The following is a 21,379-nucleotide window of genomic DNA, read 5'->3' as shown; positions in this document are numbered from 1 at the left end:
CTAGCAGCAAATAAATTTGATCGGCTATTTAGAGATGATAACAATCAATGTCTATCATGACAAAGATAGACTCGCAGGGGATTGCGTCAAAAGATTATAAGATAGGATTATAGCATAAGATTCTTTAAGTCGGTGGGTCTGGAGTATGTTATCATCGGGTCAATGAGTCAATGGGGATGCGAGATGTATGTATGTTACACCAATCAGATTGGAGCTACTATGAATACCCAATCAAATTGCCGCTTGTTAAGGTGAATCATGTGTGTGGAAATTTCATCCTGATTTTAGAACGGCCATCTTTGTTTTTCTACAACAGAAGCAGGTATTCTTCTGACATTTCCGATGCTTCGTTTACTATGGTTGAGCCCAGGAGTTTGTGGATGGGTTTCAAAAGAGTTCGGAACTAAGGCGATAATCAGCCGAAGAATCGTAGTCTTTGGAATACACTAACATGTCATCAAGGCTTTCCCCCGGGAAATTTCGAATGAAATGAGTCTTAGCCGCTTGGTAACTTGGTGAATTCTAGGACAGTAACGATTGTTTTTAGTGCAAAATGCACTATTGGGATTTCGTCCGTGATGGTATTCCCCAGGCTCCCATCAATATTATTTGCATGACGTGAAGTACGTCACGTTTTGTGCAGTGCACTCGGGTACCTACCCCACCTAGCCCCCCCCCCCCCCCCCCCCACCCCACCCCTTCCTGCAAGGCTAATTTATTAATTGAAATTGATAAATTAAGCAAACTTTTAAGTTTACACCTTATGGCGTTAGTGCTTATTGCGTTAGTGGCTTAGCGAACAGCAGCCCTCTAGGGAAGGACCATTAGAATAGTGATGAGGGGGTGGGGAAAAAGCAAAAACAAATTATGCAAGGGAGGGTGACTGAAAAAAAATCATGCAAAGGAGAAGTGAAGAAAAAAAAAATCCTGCAGAGTGAATTGCACTCTCGGGCTTACAAATCGTACTCGCCTGAAGGGCACCTTGGCAGGCATTTTATACTTGCAGTTTTCTTGGTCCTGGTGTAATCCCCATTCACCTGATTTTCTCTGCAATTAGGAAAACGGACATTTTTCCCTTTCAAGGCTGATACATTTTGTGCGCAGCAACCTCATCATGGACACTGTTAGCCAAACATCCTTGCGGAAAAACCCTTACGGATATACATGGCTTAAATGTAATATGTGCTATAAAGACCCTATAAATAGACAAACAATAGACTGTAAGGCTGATACTACGTGAAAAACGTTTCGAGACACCAACATGACGAGAACCGATAAAGTAGGATCGCAACAGTGGACAGCTGTTTCGCCCTTCTTGGGGCACGTCAGCATTGTGTAGCGAAGATATGTAACGCCAGCCCAACAGCCAACGCACATAAATTGCAAAATGACCCGTTCATTATATCAAGTTCCGTACTTTGGCAGCGTTTATCGTATGCGGTCCCTTGCAGTCTCTGGTTTCCTATAAATAGCCATCCTGCTTGATTCATTTGCTATATTAAAAAAGCACATGCCGTGTTTTAAAAGCCTCGACATATATAGGAGTGATTTCACAACTGACATGTACAAATTACGATTGTGAACACGGATGTGCACACCCGTGGCGAACCGTACACTTCCTCTAAGATGGCCGCTAAGATCAACGTTGGACAAACGTCGTAAAAGAAATCATGTAGGTGTTAACACAACTGATGCGTTTAGTATGGGCTGTTTCAATCTATTTTAGGTTTTTCACAAAGTAAACGACGCGTTGTCATTAAAGTCCAATCGATACATTAAACTTATCGGCTGAAAATCGTGGAAAACGCACCAGAAACGCTTCAATTTTGCAAAATTTTCTGGGGAGCGTACCCTTAGACCCCCCAAGCAGAATAGGCCCTTTGGCCCAATATTAAGGCTACTGGACGGACACTCACAGAATCCTAGCTAAAACCTTGATACACTGCATCCCAAGAATGAATTTTATTAAAAGGGGAAGGAATAAGTAAGATTGTTTTTTCCCTAGACATCACAAAAATGCAACGCAACCCCATCAGTTGGGCAATAGCCGCTCATAAATGTGTCTGATAATTGGTTATGTTTCCCACTGAGTATATTTTTGACAGTAAAGCAAAACGACTGTGTGAAAATAAAAAAAAAGTTTGTTTGAAGCCCGTTCCAGGTAATCAGATTGTGGCGAGTGAAGATTAAGACTGCGACAGTAGAATATTCACACGATGGTTCTTTCGTTTTGAAACATTCCTTGCACGGTTCAATTCGAAGTGGTGAACTCACGTCTCTCGTAAAGTGACAAAACTTTTTTCTGTAACTGACTTTTCTACACCTCACCAAAAAGGCTCTCAGGCGTTGGGAAGCCGAGGGTAATGTGACAAGAAAACTTCCCAAACTCTGCAGATTTCGTGGCGTCTTGTAAAATTTAAACAGTTTTTTATCTGTTTGGTTGTTTCAAGTCGGGTGTCTGGAAAACCCGAATAGCGAATAACGAATAGTCCCGAATAGCGAATAGCGAACAGTACGAATAGTGCGAATAGTCTCGAATAGTCTCGAATAGTGGCGAATAGTGGCGAATAGTGGCAAATAGTGGCAAATAGGGTACCCAGTATCTCGCAGTCAACCTCGCAACAACGTGGGATGGGATTTTCCCGCTAAAAAGCCCAAACGCTTATCAGGACAAAAGGTGTTTCTAAACGTAATTTCTTCTGATTTAACCGCTGCAAAAACGTAAATACGTCTTCATTAGGTTATCCTTGTGCTTTCTGTTTTCTTAATGTCGGCGATGGACAGCCCTAGCCCGAGTCCGGAAAGGACAAGGTAATAAATTCACTGAAATTCTGTTGCTTATTTGGATAATTAATTAACGCAGGATATTAGATCTACAGCGGTGACTCAGTTGACGACTATTCGTCACTATTCGCCACTTCTCGCGACTGTTCGCCACTATTCGCACTATTTGCACTATTCGAGACTATTCGCTATTCGTTATTGGCTATTGGCTATTCGGGTTTTCCAGACACCCTTTCCAGTCTCAAGTTAGATAACGCTGTTTACTTCCAATGATGTCTTCTTGGGTTTTGATATTGATTTTATGTAATTTGGACTGGTTTTGTGCAATATCAAAACCTAAAAAAGCTACAATCATTGCTGGCAACAGAATACGACCATGCTATTACGTGGCGATGTTATGGCGGAGCTTCTCTCATTGCTTAGAAACTTTGGTAACCCATCGAGCTAAAATATTTTGGTTGTCACGTGATTGTCCGTCCGTACATCCGTATGCCCCCCCCCCCCCCCCCCCATCATGTAAATCAATGTGAAATGTCACCCTGCAACAACCTACTAGTTCCCAAGGCTTTTCCATTAGAGATCAGGAGGGGCGGGTAAAGAGCATTACATCCGTTGATATTGGGTATCCATGTTATGTTCAATTGACACCTGTCAAAACAAGGTATCCGCCAACTAGTATCACTTGACCATATCTCAGGCTCATTTTTAGAGCTCATCGAGGTCACATGTTTTTATTTTTTAAGTTGACCAGTGCCCAGGTACAGGTTTTCGATTGGATCCAAGGCTCAAGCAAGGTTAACTTGTTGTAATCAGGCGCTCTGCTCTTGGGCTGGGCTACATCTATGTATTACTTAAATTGGATCTTGTTATAAAATGAGTCAGAAATATTATCATAATTTTTCCGACTCCAGAATCAAGTTACATCAATCTGCTGTTTATACAGACTGCATGATGTTTAGCTGTCTTGCTGAGAACAGTTCCCCGTAGTTCTAATAAACAAAGTCACTAATCAATTGTTAAAATCAAATCTTATAAAGTAGGCTTAATATCACATTTCCTAAGGTAAAACAAATTCTTAAAATGTCTTCTTTTTCGCTGTACATCACAACCAGACAAACTTGTTGGATTATTATTTAACCTTATCATAATTGTTAAGAGTCCACTGAGCGCTGCTAAATCCAGGGGCTTTTAATTCACAAAAAAAGTCTTGTATTGCCACACTTGCGCACAAACCTACTAAATCAAAACCAAGATTGGAAATCTGGTGTCCCTGTGTTAATTTCTCTTACACATAAAAGTAACTCAAACGTTGATCATTCATGCAATTCTTACAATTACAAAATACCATGCAGATAACTGAGGCAGTACAACTTGTATTTATTTCCATTCTTATTTTTTCATTGACCTTTCAGCTACAACATTTTATGAGTTTCTGAACAAAGAATCTTCAGTATATTATTGGTCATGTAAAAGTATGATTTGCAACTGTCTGGATTAGGAAAGACCTTGTACAAATTGTTTTTCTGATTATAAATCACTTCTGCAACATCAGTCTGCCTGTCAAAATAAAAGTACAATCATTTAACGTCATCTTGATAGTGAAAAACCGCATTCAAATCTAATTTCAACACACAGTTACACTAATATATACAACTGCAAAACTAGTTTCGTTTATGACCTCTTAATTTAGTCCCCATAACAGATTTAAACCCAAGGTGACCTCATGTAACCATGCATGAAATATAAACCTTGATACCACAAGTTAAACTATAAATAATTTTCATTTTTTATTTCAGTCTACGTATTTATTTATTTACTGGTTTATTTCTATCTATTGTTATTGTTTCTATCTGGTTATATTATTGTCAGTTGTTATTATTTGGTATCAAGCTATATTTTTCGTGCATAGTTACAGGAAGTCATCCCAAATTCAAATCTTTACTGGTAAACAACTGAAGAGGTCACAGACAAAACAAATCTTGAAGTTGCATATACTATGTGACTATGTATCAAAGGAAAATTCGAACAAAGCTTTTCCCAAATCAAGATGATGTTCAACAATCATACTTTCTTGCTTTTACAAGTAGAACTTTGCGTAGGAGGCTATTGTGCATGATTTATATGCTCCCACAAGAATGCAATGCTTCATTTAAGTGAGTGGCAAAAGCGTCCATAGAGGGGCAAAGCCATATTTTTCTATGTTTTCTTCCTTAATGACTCGAGCAGGGCTTGATTTATGATTGCTGTACTTCTCACCACTGGTTTGATTGATAAGAGACTGGAACTGTGAGGAGAAAACCAGTGGTTGATCACTTGGCGATCTCAGTCACATTTGTCCAACTGTATAAATGCCACATACTCAACAACAATTTTTTGAATAAAAAGTACTTGTTCCTTCAATCACTGATCTCCATTGCTTTCAATTTCTAACAGTTTGGAAGTGATTGCATTTACTGCATTTAGTGTTGGTGAGCAAGTCAATAAAGGCTTGATCATCTTCTAAGGATTGCCTTAGACCGGGATCCAGTGGAATAGAACCTACAAAGAAGGAAAAAATTATTCTTTCAAGAGCTGAAAGCAAGATATAGCTAGAAGACTCTCCTCTGTGAAAACTGACTGATTTCAATGTCAAATTGAACACATCACATCAGTGGGAATTTTCTGCAATTTGCAAAGGCCCCTTAAGGCCTAGACCAGATCACAAACAATTTGTTCTGCTCTTTGATAAGCTTGACACAACAAAGAATTTGATTGACATTCCTTAAGCTTCCAGCAAAGGAGACCGTTGCATTTCCAAAAATAGACTTCACTGCTTGATACTAAATTTAAATATAGACAAGTGCAGGCAAAAAATGGTGAAAAGACCATTTGCCATGAAACATGATCTAGATTGCCTCTCATCCCTCTATCGCTTTCCTGTGTAGTCACCTATGATAGTAAGTATTTTTACCCAAAAATGAAACATCGCAGCTCTTTGCCAAGGCTTCACCTCCTCCTCTTGAAACACATTTGTGCATTCCTAGAAGAAAGAAAGTGGAATATTATTTCACACTGAAGATAAAGGTACCCTATAACAGTCAAAAATACAACAAGTCATACATGTAGTGTATTAAATAGTCTTTTTAATATCATATAAAAAAGAAATAGCATCCCCCACACATGCATTTTCCATGGACTTGTCAGGCAGTGGTTCCTCCCAGATACCATAGGTGTGCAGTGAAAGGTCTTAAAACCCTGACCGTATTTAAAGATGAAGCAAAATATACTGTCTGTCTGATACCCTGTTTAAGGCCCGAACCAAGAAAAAAATATCCAATTCAAGGAAAAAACAAAAACTATGAATGGCCTGAACGGGTCAGCTGTATTTCACTTCTGTGACACTGGAAGTTGAAAAGCATCAAGTATAGAACTTATTTTCTGTTTAGCCAGACATTTACACACTCCAGTGTTAGCGCACACAATTTAGGTAGGTACCCTGTCTAAAGATCACACTGTTAACACAATTAATGTCACCAGGGGCAAAAATGATACCCTATTTAAGGATTGGTGGGAGGCGCAGTGGCCTCATGGTTAGTGCGCTTGTCTCCGGATCAAGCGGTCTGGGTTCGAGCCCTGGCTGGGGACATTGTGTTGTGATCTTGGGCAAGACACTTTACTCTCACAGTGCCTCTCTCCACCCAGGTGTATAAATGGGTACCGGCCAACTTAATGCTGGGGGTAACCCTGTGACGGACTAGCATCCCATCCAGGGGGGAGTAGAAATACTCCTAGTCGCTTCATGCTACAGAAACCGGGATAAGCTCCGGCCTGATGGGCCACTTGGCTCGCATGCAGACTTTACCTACCTTATTTAAGGATTGAGAACCTCAAAAACTATACCCTATCCCATGACACAAACCTATATAGCCCATACATGGGAGTACCCCCCCCCCCCCCTTGGGTGTTTCCTCCAAGGAGCATCTGTATAGGAAGCTAACACTTACTGGTACAATACAATGAGGACAGACAAATCCACTCATGTTCTCCACCACTCTGGGATTAGGATTTTAGTTTTCTTGCAGAATGTTAGTTCTCTTCTGACGTTAGACACTGCCACACCCTGAGAAACAACAGAAATGTTATTCAAAAATCCATCAAACTGCCAAGTATTACATACTAGTTCATTCTGGTAAATTTCTTGCAAATCCTTTATTAAGCAATTGAAGATAGAGAATTATTCCATGCCCAGGAACAACTGGTGATATTTTTCTTTGAGAACAAAGGGACAAAAATGAGGGTTAAAATTTCAAAACAGGAGACCAATTTTGCCAATCAAATGGTACTAAACTAATCTTAGGTTTTGGCCAAACAATGCTTAGAGCTGATTCCATCTGAAACGATTGACTATTAAAAGGCTGGTAAATGCCTATGTGAAAGGCTGGCCTTTCTTCAATCCTTTTAGGGCTAAATCAACCATATATTGGTCAGAATACACAAATTTTGGCAAACACAAACTTTCCAGAATGCCAAAAATGGCTTACTACTAATTGAAATCATTTATAGAAAGTTTATTATAAAATAAAATACTTTAATATGCATACCTGAGGGGTAATGACAAAAATTGCTCCATCTGGATTGTAATGTCGCAGATTTTCAACCAACTGTAATCAATCATGGGCTCATCAGATGTTCCTAGATTGAACAAAACCAATCTTAGAACACAGCAATAATGATATGATTACACTGCATACTGCAAAATGAAAGCACACTATTGTACTATCAGCAAAGTTAACAATAAAGAGTATATCCACTCCGATCAAAAGAGGTCAACTCCAGTCTCCACTAGTATAGAGTATTATTACCTCTCCCTTAAATGTTCTTAATGGCGAGCTAGCCTACTGCTGGATACCCCCTAGTATCTCTGTGTTTTTGCAGTTCAGGTTGGCCAGCAACTTGTTAGTACTCATTTCTCCTCTATGTGATGAGAGGCATTGCAAGTTAAGTCTCTTACCTAAGAACACAGTACATTGCTCTACAGTGTATGATTTTAACCACTGGGCCACTATACCTCACACATCAGTACATCACATTTGTGTAGTCCTCATACCTGGAGGTGTATAAATAAGCAGGAAATCCAGGTCACCCCAACACACATCCGTTAGAAACTGCTTGATCATTGCTAAAAAAAAAAAACATACTGGTAATTGTCACATGAGAACTCAAGGAAGTCTATAAGAACATCAAAATGTTTGTACCACTCTACAGAATTTGCTCCATTTTAAAAATCTTTAATAAAAGCACATTGCAAACAGTATGGTACACTGGCCCAGAACAAAGTTGTTTTAAAATAATAGTAAAACATTTTGCTGATTTCAAAAATCTTCCTTTCATTCAAAAGCTCAGAAAAGCCACAGAAGTATTTTTTTTGGTAATTTATATATCAACTAGACATAATACTGCCCCTGAAAAAGAAAATTAAGTCTTGTTTGCTCACTATCAATAAAGCCTAATAATTATTATAGCTACCTTAAGTTAGAAAACATGTTTTGAGGTTTCCTACATTTTAAACTAAGGTAATTTTGTGTATTACAAAAAATGACTCAACATGTGTTGGCATAGCTCCTCGAAGTGATTTCAGTACACTTTCACTTACTAGTGGTGAGACACTCAGATCTAGTTTTCATTGAAAAAGTTTGAACAGGTCAAGGTAAGTCAAAAAATATATGTTAAATAAAGAGCATAAAGGAATAAATACCATTTTTCATACGTCCTCTCCACAAGACAGCATTATCTCTGTTATTTAACAAGAAACCAATTGACATAACAGCAAGTCGTTGGTCCTTGTCTGTGTAAACTGGAACCCAACTTAAAAGAAAGGTTTACTGTGATCTTTAGAAAATACTTGTTAACACCTTCAGCCAAGAACATTGGCAAGCTTTGATGTGAATAACATAACAGCTGTCTTAAAAAAAATTTTGAAAGTGAAGTATGTATATGGAGAGTTTAATAATTAAAACACAGGTCTGGAGCATTGACACTGCAAATAATCTAAATTTTGTGAATTAAAAAACTTCCCAGGATCAAGCAAGTTCACCCACAAAAGTTACAAGGACGTGATCATGAGGTAGTGGCCCCTGACAGACCAGCATTCCATGTAGGAGAAGCTGTAATACTTCAAGTCAGTTTCTTACTATCACACTGGAGATAAGGAATTCTCCTGTAATGAGCCACTAAAGTTCATAGACATTCTTTTACTGTTACACATTAAACACAAGTGTGAGTGTTGTTACACAATGTAGATTAAAGTACATGCATAATGCAGTGAATGGCTCTCACGGATATTATGGCTTCAGAAGACAATCCTTTATGTTATGACTTACCCAGCAGAGCACTGGTGTATAATCTTTTCCCTCTACATTCATCATCCTTGGAATACGTGGTCTACATAAGTCAATATCCAGTATGCCAACCTGGAAGATAAAGAGATAACACAAGGATTATTCATTTATTGTAATCACGGCAGTACTGCTGTAACAATACATTCTTGAAGACACTTCTCTGTTACCAGAGGCAGATCCACAGATTTTCACTGGGGTGACTCTTGGGTAGGGTGGGGAAAGACAGAAGGTGCTGGGGGGAAGGCAAAGTGAACATTTTTAATCCAAGACAGGATTTTTCCACCAGTTCACATATCATGTGGCCAATACTGTAAATATTTTGATGACAAATCTCTCTCCCAAATATAAAACACAAAAAACAAGACCAATCCAAAACATAGAAAATCGTTCGATAAAGCTCGGGGATTTAAGCTGAGGGTGGGAGATGACTCGCATTTCAGGCTACTGAAAGATATGTATAAAACCACAAATGAAGCCAGGGACCGCGGAGGGGGAGGGCAGGCTTGAGCCCTACCACTTACTTGCTTGGGACTTGAGTGGTTTAGGGTTCCAGTCCAGATAACATGAATAATGTACGAATTTTACTGTTGGAATGTAACAAAACGGCGGAATTAACAGTGATCCATTATGTAATAATTATATCCCACGAGTCATATGAATTTTTCGGTATAAACACAAGCCTTTAGGCGAGTGTGTATACTAAGAAAATACAAGTGTCTTGTCGGATATTCCGCGGTATACCACTCGAAAGCGATCGCGACAGACAGTGCTCGACTTTCTGAAACAGTCGGATTACCGAAGGTGTTCGAAAAAGTACGATTTTCCTAGAGGTTACCAATGGTTACCGAAGATGTTCTATTCGCTGAATTAGTCGGATTTAATTCTGAAGATGGTCTTCTTTGGCAGTAAATCGATTTTCCGAACTAGTCAGATTTCCCAAGATATTCTGCACATGCTTCGACACAGCTCATCTTGCCAAAATAGTGGATTTCCGAAGATGTTCGACACTCTTCGATTCCCCCAGAGGTTACCAAAGATGTTTCATTTGCCGAATTAGCCGAATTTCCGAAGATCATCTTCTTTGGGAGTATACTCGATTTTTCCGAATCACTCGGAGGTTACCGAAAGTTACCGAAGATGTTTTCTTTGTCGAATTAGTCGGATTTCCAAATATTGACTTCTTCGACAATGTTCGATTTCCCATATAAGTAGTATTTCCGAAGCTGTTCTGCGCATAATTTGACAGTGCTCGATTTGCCAAATTAGTCGGATTTCCGAAGATGTTCAACAAGGATTACCGAAGATGCTCTTTTCGCCGAACTAGGCGGACTTCTTCGACAGTGCTCGATTTGCCGATTAGTCGGATGACCGAAGATGTTCGACAACGTTCCATCTCTCTAGGAGGTCCGAAGTTTTCCGAAGGTCACAAAGATCGGAGGCCGGTAAATAATAAATGATACCGTGAGTGAGTTCCTGTCTTCATTTCCAGTTCTACAATGCGTTTAGGTACAGTTGGGCCGGAGGATTCAAACACCTATAACAAGGCTTCGATTGACTCCGGAATAAACGTGGTAGAAGCCCAATCAAAAGTTAGGAATAGTCCTAGAGAGCTATTTTTCACGCATTCCAAGACTCTACAGTCCTAAATTGCTTCACATAGCCACATACAGGCCTATATAGCTCTACACAACAATACACTTTCATACAATTGAGCTGATATAGCCGTGCCGGGAGCCCTACATCTTCCAGATAGTAACATAAAGTCTTTAGTAAACTCATATAACCATATATAACCAAACTTTAAGCTTGGTTGCATTCCAGAAAATAACTTTAAAGTACAATGTCATTCAAAACCTTACAAAGTCTTACAGAACCAAACATAATTACATATTCTCCATTGTTTTACATAGTCCAACATAGCATTACATATAGGTTATTGACTAAGCGTAAGGTCAAGAGGGCTGGATATTAGCCATGTTCTTTGTTCGTTGAGGCCAGGAAATCGCACATGCTTCGTCGTAGCTAGAGAACAGGGGCGGGGGAGAACACTCGGCGACGCCTGGCACTTTTTTTGTGTCTGGATCATCCAACAAAAAGTGACGTCACATCCGGTAAAAAAGCGGGCTGAGCGGCAAAATAAAATTTGACTGCGACATAATCGTTCTCCCTGTAAGTAAAACAGCAATATTTCGCAATCGGCGGGATATTTCTAACGTTTTATTTGGCCATGATAAACAAAATTTTGTCTTCTTCCTCGCCATATCGTTTGTTTGAGGAACAGAACAATTATTTATTCAAAAAGACGCTGTTTTGAAGGCGTGTGTTTTTACGAAATGTCGTCGTTTCTTCGTAGCTGTATTCCACAGGAGTCATTGTTTACGTGGAAATAATGAATTCTAGGTAAGTTGCACTCAATTCAAATATCCTATTCTCTTAAGTAGGCATTACACTGAGAGAAAAGCGCAATGTCAGTTTTCTATCCGTGGGAGAACCCATTTGACAGAAGCCCATTTTTTGAAATTTACCATTGACAAACACTTGAGAGTAATGGAGAGCTGTTAATCGTATCACACTGTAAAGACATAACGGGGCGGAGATTTCTTGCCAATCGATACTAACTCAAATTCTTGTTCTTGCTTGTGAGTCAAACTTACATTATAAATTCTGTTACGACTTGTTAAGAACCTTAAACGAGATATCTTAACTTTTCCCTCGGTAATCCCTCAATTATGGTAAACGCTTCCTTTCACAAGTACATACGCAGGCCGTGAACCCCTTAAATATAAACAAGAGGATATTTTTATGGGCGATGCAGTAATCGGGGCATGTCGTGGTTTGTTTGTTTGTTTGTTTGTTTTTTCCAGTTATAATGTAATTTATTTTTCTGTTTCAACAGTGTTAAATGTCAGTGACACTATAAAGTTTCAATACACCCCCCCCCCCCGATCCTATGAGGTCAAGCATGCACCTTTAATTGCTTCGACTCCTTTCAATTGCCTTGTTTACAGACCAAGTTCCCTATCTTTTAATCCCTAGCTATCATATGTATTTACAACTTATTTTGAAAGGTTACTTAAACATTTTGCCCTATTTTCAGTCTGCTTTCTCTATATAAGCTTACATCAAGACATTTCAGTTCCAGGGAATGAGAGAACCCTAGAAGTCTGACAATTCTCTCTCATAAAGTTCAATTATTTTAATTCATCACGCTTTCAATGTGCGATCTTAACAAACTGTTTGCAAACAGTAATGAAATATCATCCCCCAAACACCCAGCCATAAAAGGAAGTCTGGGAACAGGTAATGGCAACAATGACACTGCCAGGCTGGTGAATGTTACAAGCTATTATGAACTCATGTCTGACAATGATGAGTGACCATGGTGCGGTGAAACTGAACAACCAGACTGTGACTGACTTTGCTAGTGTTAGTGTTGTGAAAGTGATTGCTAGCTCATAGTGTCTGTGAACTTGGACCAGACCAGACCAGAAAAGGTTCCATACTAGAAGTTGACTGGGAGTAACAAGTTTGTACTCAAAAACTGAAGCTGCCTGATCAGACAGTCTTAAAGCCAGCTTCATCACAGCTTGTCAAGAGTTCCTGGATTGTGTATGTGGGAGGACTCCAGTGATGACATATCGGGAAGCTCTGCTCAAAAGTTTTCAGGCTTCAGATATAACTATTAAAGAGTAAGGGATTTCTGACAAGTTGAATTCAGGTGTATAATGAAAGGGTACGCAAACCTTTCTTTTAGGGATTTCCCTTCTTCTAGCTCTAAAATGTTGTTGATAATCTCTCATTTACTCTCATGAGCCAGAATGAGGGGATTCTGATATATTGTTCAAAAAGATCTTTTAAAACTACTTTCTAAGGGTTTAGAAAAGGGGTACAGTATTAAGGGGTTGGACCTTGAGATGGAGCTTCCCCATTTAAAACTAAGTAGAATACCTCTCTCCCCCCCCCCCCCCCCCCCCTCCCCTTGTGTAACAAGGATGTTCAAATTGTTTTCTGGAAAGAAGCAAAAACCAAAACAGCACCAATTTAAGGGATTGTGTGATTATCAATGTAAGTTCCCATTTGTATTTTGAATTAAAATGGGTCTAACGTTATCCACAATAGTATAAAATAACCATACTTTGCAGCTTCATAGAGAGACTCAAACTGATAATGAAAACATAACTTTTATTTTGGCCCCTTCCTTTGTACCTTGTGATATTTTTAGGGAAATTCTCAAAATGTCCCTGCCCAAAGAAAATAAAAAATATAAATGAAAATCACTTTCTTTATCTTGGAAATGATCTCTGAGACAAAAACGTCCTTTTTATGGCTAGTTATTATCTTACAATGTGTTGTGAAGAAACTGCTTACAGGGAAATATAAATGTTCAACAAAAAAAATTAACAGAAAAAAAGCAACAAACTTTTTCAGAGGAGCTCCTGCAGTATATTCTTCAACTTACATGTAGGGTAATAGAATCTGTTTTTACACTTTCACACCAAAGAAAACACCACAGAAATGAGAATTATTGTTATTGTGTCTGAGCTGCATATTTTTTAAATGGAAACATTTCCCATAAAATTTTTACATTATATTCTTGCCAGTACGACAACATACCAAATATATTTTGGAGAGAGGAGTACTTATAAAATTAATTCAAACTGGTGTAATTTAACTTTTCATTTAATTTTTGTACACCTCTTACAGAATGCAACTTTTGGTTAGGTTGCACTTCACTATCAAGGAAGAAATCACACCAAGGTGGCTTTGTATCTTTATTATGATTTCCATTATCAGTAAACAGATCACACTTGCAGGTCTCTCGAGGGTATTTGCTCATTTACCACCTATAAAAAACAAGATATAATGTATCATTTTTACCTGTACTGTAAATTTTTCAATTGAAATCAGTTTGTTTTCACTTTTAGAGTGGTTTTTAAAAAGGATCACAAGCACACCACCCACCCCTCAGTCCCTACTCCTACCCTACAACAGTACAGCCATGATCCCATATCAGCCCCCAACATGAGTGATAACTTACCACAATACTCCTATACTACAATACAATCTTTGTACAGACAGACCTAGATTCAAACATCAGATCTCTGACTTTTTGGTCCACTTCATCTCCACTAGGCCATGAAAGCAATCATTGCAAATTTCCTTACATTTGTTGGTCTAATTTATTGTTGCTCTCAGATTCCCCCTTCCCCTTTGATGACATTAAATTGGTTTAAAAAAATAAACTGGTTTACACAAATTAAAGCATAGGTAGAAGTTGAGCCATAAAATTACTATAATTTTAGTATGAGAATATTGAAATATAACTATACTATTAATATCCATATGTTCTATTGTAAAGACAGTGTAATTACTCAAATTGACCTTCATTGTCAGAGACAAAAACCTAAAAACATCTAAACACAGGTCAGTGAGGATATTGCCAGTTTTGCTTTTGCCAACAACCATTCTGCCTCAAAAATACAGAAGATAATGACAATAATAACAGAGCCAATGTCTGTCAATTCAATAAACACACCAAATTCCCCTCCAAATTCCTTTCGACGCCTTACAGTAAAATTTTACCAACAGCATAAATTCAACTCAATGCTTTAAAGTGCTTCTATCCTTAAATTTTTACCCCTTGAGTCAGAATTTTCAGGTGTATCACATAGAACTCCACAAAAGATTAAAAATGCTGTTTACCTTTTGCATATATCTGCATCAGTTCCAACGATATGTAGGTTTGAAAAATAGAAATATGCAAATAACGTGACTGATGTTGTCATACAGTCAACCCAATTTTACATCAGGTTGGTAGACTTGGTAGACTCTAGACTTAGAACTACAGAAAACACACCTATGGCTATAAAAATTATTTACAGCCTGTATTTTTCCATGGCAATTTGCTCTTTTCCAGTCTCCTCTAACCTGATTTCACTAATTCAGTGATTTTCAGCTTGAAAAAAGTTAAATGAGGATACGACTTTGACCTTGCATATAAATATGCTTCCTAGATCATGCTGATGAGGCACCATTGGCAAACATCAAAATGGAAAGCAAAAGGTGGCCAGAAAAGCCTATAATCATCAGGGAAGGTTGAAACCCAGTATGTTGCCATGGTAACAAAACTGTTATGCTCATATTATGGAGGACATCCGCAAATTTCATCATAATAGCACTTTAAAGCACTGTCCCTAGGAGCCCATGGTCCCTTGTATCTGGACAATAGTTCAAAACTTGCCTGGGATGGATGATCTAAACAGTAGGTGGGAGACTCCCAGAATATTGAGGAGAGTTGCTAGAATGACTGTACAATTATCTCTTCGCAGGAACTCATTAGACATTAACACTACTAACATGACTGAGTTTGGATAATATATATTTTGTTTTTTGGATACATGTATACTGTTACTGGTCATACAAGAGGTACCTTGCTACTGAGTTAAGTCTTAATGTGTGTATTTTAAAGGAGAAGGTCACTCCAAAAAACATAAATTTTATGTCAACGCTAATGAAAACCTTGCACTACGGTTAGCCACTCACAGAAGTTTCAGCCTCTAAAGTGCAGGTTTTCCTTATGAAGTTCGCCTCCAAAGAAGCACCCAGGCCAAGTTTTCATGACATCACTCTGTCCGACAGATTTTGACTACCACTCTGGGTTATGGCTGCTCTTGAGACATATTATTTTGAGCTAAACATGCTCTAAACTCCGAAATAATAGCATTGAAGATAGTGAAGAGGATAATCGCTTGGAAAAAAATAGATTTTGCTGACCTTGTGACGATGCCAAGTCAGTTGCAGGTTCTTCTTCCCACCAATTTCAAGTTGGACGGAATGAAGGCACATACTGGTAAACACAGCCTCAGGCTGCCAAGACAGTTGCAAAATGGTGGCCTCTGAAGTCGCTTCTTAATTTCGAGATGAATTTCTTAAGGATAGCAGGCACTTCAGAGGCTGAACCTTTGGTGAGTGGAAATGCTGAATATACACTTGCTATAAGTGAAGACAGAAAAAGTAAGCTTTTTGGAGTGACCTTCTCCTTTTAACTGAAAACATGTGAGCTAAATGCAACAAAATGTATATTGAACCTGGGCCAGTTCAGTATGATTTATTACAAAGTTTTAATCAGCCACAAAAAAATTGTTAGCAACTGATATTACTTTGTGAAGGCTTATGGAAGGGTTATACTTTTATAAAGCAAGTACTATTTTGGTTTACTAAAGAAAGACTCTTGTTACTGCTTAAGTAAAGTGTGTTTGGTACAGTAGGTGTCAAAATATTATGGCTTTGATGACATGATAATAGAGATATCAGCCTTGGTAATTTCAGGGATAGTGGATAACCAATCTCCAAATAATAGAGTTATGGGACTTCAATATCAAAGTGATGCCTGATGCTTATTATAAATTGTGTATATCACTCCTAAAATGTACGATCCAGAATTTTGTTTTGTGGGTAATAGCTCAAATTCATTTTCACCTCTGTGTGGTTACAGGGGTTCTTTAAATAAGAAAATGACTGACTGAATGAGCCTTTGTTCAAGCCAGAATCAAGTGGCTGTAATAACAAGGTGGCTATGGGAATGGGGTGGCCATAAGGCAGGGTTCCACTGTAGCGATGAACATATAAGATGATCCTCTCAAACACCTACCCATAAAGATTTTGAAAAGTATAGAATGTATAATCAGTTAGACAACACACAACTTGGGTCCAGAGCTGACTAGAAATATTCTATTTTATATCCACACCCCCTTCCCCCAGCCACACTCACTAAATAAGTCAATATTTACTACCTAACAGAGAAGATAAAAGTGCAGAAATAACTCTTTCATAGCCCAGTCTAAAGCTCATGTCAACAGAGGAAGAGGGAGTGTGGAAATAAAATAGAATGGCCCTACTAGGGACCTTTTATATGGTCTTGGGTACCCAAGACAACCCTTCTCCTGAGTTACCCTAGCCAAGCTAACTTTTCATTTATTTCTTTGAAAACTCAACCAACCGTTTACATTTAGGATCATGAACCTGTCTTGCCTGCGAGACAACAGGGGTGGGTGAGTTGTCTAGCCTTGGCTCATGTCATGCCTTGGCACCCTGACAGGCAGGACAACTTTTCTTTATATAAACACTTTGGCTTGGCTAACCGGGACAACTCTTGGTATGGCAAGCGTCACATGATGCCTAGATTTAGAATTTAAAGTAGAAATATCAATTTACAAAGAAGAGAAAATTAACTCAGCAAAACCCATTGTGATTGAATGACTGAGGGAAACTCAAACAAAGAGGGATATTGCACATTTGATTATTCAATAAGGGTTTTGAATAGTCATGCAGGGTCAAATTCAGTCAAACGCATGGGGAAATAAATGGCACACAATGACTTTAAGATCAAACCAAGCTAGAATTCTCAGCCCACCCACAATGGAGCAATCACAACTGACCTTTGTGAATTATTTGATGCATGCGTATGAGATAGCCATTTTTCATTCTTTCTTAACAAGATGGAAGGTAGATGCCATTTAAACATTGATCAAATAATAAACAAAGGTCCCATTGCTACAGAGCTACATTGTATCCCCACCAGATTAACAGAAGATGAAGTGTTGTAAACAGATCTTTGGAAGAACTAAAAAAGCTGTGAAAACAATCACCAGCGGCCTTTGGTCCCACAGCATGTCTTGTTGAGTCAATTTCATTTGATATATAGAACATATCTTTAAAATCTCAAAATAGTCAAATTAACTAATTATGACTACCAAAATCTGCGATTCTCCCTACCCTATTTATTACCAGAATAAAAATTCAATAACCTATTTACCACCATGGTAGCTGACACAGTTGCCCTAAACATAATTTTTGAAGGCCTTTTGTTTATGGTCTTATCAATAATGATGAAAAAGTAGCTTCTTCTAAACAACATTGCCCAATTCAAGACTAGAGTACAAAACCCATATCCTAGTTAAGGCCAAAATGGCCAAAACTGATACCCTATTTATGACCAAAACGACTGAAAAACCATACCTTTTGGGGCAACACATACCCCTATAGTGCACATAAGGGAGTACCCCCCCCCGCCCCAGGTCACAGTAGAAGTGGGTACCTGTCAAAAGCGGAGGTAAAGTTAAGGGCTAAGGATATACCATACCGTCGAGAGCTAACCCTAAACAGGCCAACCCCCCTCTTTTGGAACTGCCTAAAGAAGTTGATCCCCAGGCCAGCATTGCAGTTCAGATAATACAGAGGACTGGATAAAATTTGAATTTTGTCCAGCATATATTTATGAACAACTTCACAGTACCCGGCGTGATACTCCCAGAAAAATTTGGTGGGGGAGTGCTTCACCCCTTTGTTGATCTCTTCGGGGAAATCTGATATCCCCAAAGCTCGCCTCTAACTCTCAACACTGCTTATTTCTTACAGAGAAAAACCGTATTCAACAAGAGATACGGAAATAGGATACTAACCTTGAGTATACGCTTCAGCATGTCTTTTCCACCACACGCACGTGTATACAGAGCTTCAACTGAGTTCACTTTCAGAAAAAAACGGCTTCTGTTAAATATGTTCCCGTTGTACACAGTGCAAACTATGGCCAGCAATACTTCATCCAGGTTGTTGTTAACATTATAGGCTATTGCACTTAGTGTTATCACCGAATCATGAACAATAAGAACCAAAAGTCGCAACAACACCAGTTTTGCAAATGTGTAAAATCCGCCATTCGATGACAGAAGGCTCTCCGTTATTTTCCTTCAAAACAATACTAAACCGTTCTCTTTTGCCAACAGTTTTACTTCAAAAGTCGAAGAAATGTGCCTGCACCATATTTCTATCCTCAGTATGGAAGGACACGGACCTGATGGTTTGCAAATAGAAGAAAATCTTCCCCAATCGAAACGCCATTTTTTCGCTTTGTAAAACGAGTTGCGCGGCACCGTTTAAACCGGATGTGACGTCACTTTTTGTTGGATGATCCAGTACAAAAATTTCAGGAGTCTTCTGCCCCGCCCCTGCTAGAGAACATCATACGGACGCAGCAAGCAACTTTTTTCTGTCTTATGTAATTTATGAACAAGTCAATAAACTGTTTAGAAACAACAAAAGAAAATAATTAGTAACTTAACCACAATCCCACAAATTTTAGCGCAACTTCAGCACTATCCATAAATTTTCTTTCCATGAAGAAATTCTTCCTCTCTCGATTAACCCAAAAACTAAATATTTCTTCGTCATGCAGAAAGTAGAAAGACAACAAGCAAACGCTGCTTAAGCATACTTGTCCACTTTGATGTAAGAAAGACTCCAAACCAGTCTTGTCCACGGCATGCATTAGGTGAAGCGTTAATTCGACATACAAACTACCCCTGACCTTGTCAGTGCCTCTTGAGGCAAAAAATATAATATCAATTTAATAGCCAATGGCATTATTGCTGTACAGGAGCATGAATTCCTTAAAGCTAGAAAAGCTAAACAGGAATTACAGGTTCATCTGCTCCAATTCGTGGTTGATGATACAATCGGATATTGTGTCCACATTTCTTCCTTCTTCCAAGATATTGAAAAGAACAACTAGCTCTTGAAAAGCCCAGATCAAGTGTTTATTCATTCTTTTAGAATTTTGACTGCAGAAAAAAAAACCAGAAATGACAGTCTGCAAACCCAGCTTGAAATACAGACACAGCCCTCGGAGGGTCCATATGAGGACATATGAAGTCAGAAGCGCTGAGGTGAGTACAGGAACGGTCAGAAATCAACCACCCTATTCCGACACTCCATCCAGACTCATGCTTCCGGCGGATTGTCGCATGGTACTCATGATACCTGCGTGCTGTGTCCAACAGGATAGGTTTCCAACTTGCGAGCAGGGAATACCTAGTCGACTTCCCGACTGCTACCACCCCTCTGGACGTGAAAGTAAAACAAGCACTAAGAGGAGCGCACGAAACTCTCCACCCAGCTTAGGAATGCGTGATTGCCTTCTGCGATCATTCAGATTTCAAAATGGACGTTTTATTGGCTCGTTTTAGCACTGATCTCGGATTTTTCTACGAAACAAGTCGATACCTGTGTCCTTATTTACTTATCCTTTCGTTACCAGAATTTTCCACAGCCGGATTGTTCTCAGGAAAGACTTTTCCGCTTTCCATCCCACTGGAAGGTTTTCTCAAATTTCATGTTTCCTTGAATTCATCTGTCTGAGACATTTCTCCGGACCAGGAATCACTCCAGTTTTCCCACAGAATGGATCCTTATAAGCCACGACTGAACCAGGCTGATGATCAGTAGACTGCCGAGGTTGCGACACCGACATGCATGTGATGTACGTACTGCACAGTAATCAGCACTTAAAGGACTAATCTAGAGAAAAACAGGTGTTTAGATTAACAATTCACAAGGAAAACTAAGTTTAAGCGTTTCATAATTACATTTTGTCTTCGGTCTCTTCGTGTCTTATCACAAAGAGATTTTATGAAAAATGAAACTTACTTATGAAGAGTGTAAGGGCAAATGTGCGAGAGTCATCTCCGCGGATAAAGTAACTGCTTTCCATACACTCGATTTCTAACTCAAGCATTTTAATAAAATTCTCAGATCATTGTTCCACGGTACTGGTGTTGAAGCTTTTCTAGGAAAATTAAACATCGAGTTTTTGCCGACACTGTAAATTGTTGTTGAGCCCGAAAGTCACTGAGAGTGACTTTCTTAAGAGATTGTTTCTTTTAAAATATCATATGACCAGTAAAATGTCCAGAAATGGTTCTAGAATAAAGTTCAATCTCTTTGCTTATTATATAAAATGACAAACTCGTACTTACCTCTAAGAAGGCTTTCTCCATTGCCCTGCCTCTCTTATCTGTCTCCGCATACTTCAACATGGTGACTGTATCTAATTGTTTCGCCGGTGAAGAAGAAAATTAAGGCGGATTGCATCGCTCAGCATCGTTTGTCCTGCAGTGTTTGTCGGTTGCCCGTAAAGATTAGTACAGTGCAGTTCTGAAATGTCCTAACTGGTGAGAACCACCGAACCCAGCAATGCTTGAATCAAACCGTTTGAAGGATCGTTGCCATCTTGTCAAGCGAGCTTTCAGTCTCATGGCTTCAAGAAACTTGCATGTTCACGTGAAATGAAATGCTCAATGTTAAACAAAACTCGCTCTGTCCTTTTAAAGCTTCCCGCGCATTGCCAAAAGTCAGCAAACCTGCCGCGAAGTGGATACAGC

At 38.9% G+C, this 21,379-nt stretch overlaps 1 long non-coding RNA gene and 1 pseudogene across 2 annotated transcripts; both read right to left on the bottom strand.

Annotated features, from left to right (window-relative positions):
- Positions 1-4,141: 4,141 nt before the first annotated feature.
- Positions 4,142-9,245, bottom strand: LOC149106497 (cytosolic Fe-S cluster assembly factor NUBP2 homolog; annotated as a pseudogene). Its single transcript, XR_016209596.1, has 7 exons — positions 9,144-9,245; positions 8,519-8,628; positions 7,871-7,942; positions 7,365-7,455; positions 6,768-6,883; positions 5,735-5,803; positions 4,142-5,322 (listed from the first exon to the last, which is right to left on the bottom strand). The product of XR_016209596.1 is annotated as a cytosolic Fe-S cluster assembly factor NUBP2 homolog (transcript).
- A 6,297-nt stretch (positions 9,246-15,542) lies between these two features.
- On the bottom strand, positions 15,543-21,379 carry LOC149106496 (uncharacterized). The gene is made up of 3 exons (XR_016209767.1): positions 20,975-21,379; positions 18,623-20,516; positions 15,543-17,339 (listed from the first exon to the last, which is right to left on the bottom strand). It is a non-coding gene; the product is annotated as an uncharacterized LOC149106496 (long non-coding RNA).

Source organism: Orbicella faveolata, unplaced genomic scaffold, assembly GCF_042242905.1.
Source record: "Orbicella faveolata isolate gen_17 unplaced genomic scaffold, um_ofav_v1 contig_3, whole genome shotgun sequence".
Classification (NCBI taxonomy): domain Eukaryota; kingdom Metazoa; phylum Cnidaria; class Anthozoa; order Scleractinia; family Merulinidae; genus Orbicella; species Orbicella faveolata.
The sequence above is the reverse complement of the archived record's forward strand: the minus strand, read 5'-3'. Positions and strand labels throughout refer to the sequence as shown.